Below are 481 nucleotides of genomic sequence, written 5' to 3'. Positions count from 1 at the left end.
CCCAGCAGGGCTGTTAAGCATCAGCTACCTATTAATCTCCCCTTAGCCAGTTTTCAGTGCAGGCACAGAATCAGATACATCAAGTATCCCAGACACCTCCATAACAGAATCCATCTTGATATTTGAGACCCCATCATGGGCACCAGATGCATGGGCAGCATGGGAAAAAAGAAACAGAAGCAAGAAACAAGAAACAGGAAAGCAGAACTTTTCTAACAGGAAAGCTGGCCCCTTTTTTGAAATCTGGCAGACCGAATCTGTGACTTAACCTCTCACAATAAATACATCCTAGACTGTGAGCATGGAAGAGCTCTGCTGTCTGTGGCACATGTTTTTTCAGACTCCAATAAACTGCTTTTATACTATATTTCATGACTTTCTAGTGTTCGGTTCCGACTCATAGCGACCCAATCCTGTACCACCCTCACAGTTGCGGAAAAGCTTGAACCTGATGTTGTTGCTTCTGTGTCTGTCAGTCCTT

The sequence above is a fragment of the Chrysochloris asiatica genome, unplaced genomic scaffold (assembly GCF_000296735.1).
Source record: "Chrysochloris asiatica unplaced genomic scaffold, ChrAsi1.0 scaffold00041, whole genome shotgun sequence".
Lineage (NCBI taxonomy): Eukaryota > Metazoa > Chordata > Mammalia > Afrosoricida > Chrysochloridae > Chrysochloris > Chrysochloris asiatica.
The sequence above is the reverse complement of the archived record's forward strand: the minus strand, read 5'-3'. Positions refer to the sequence as shown.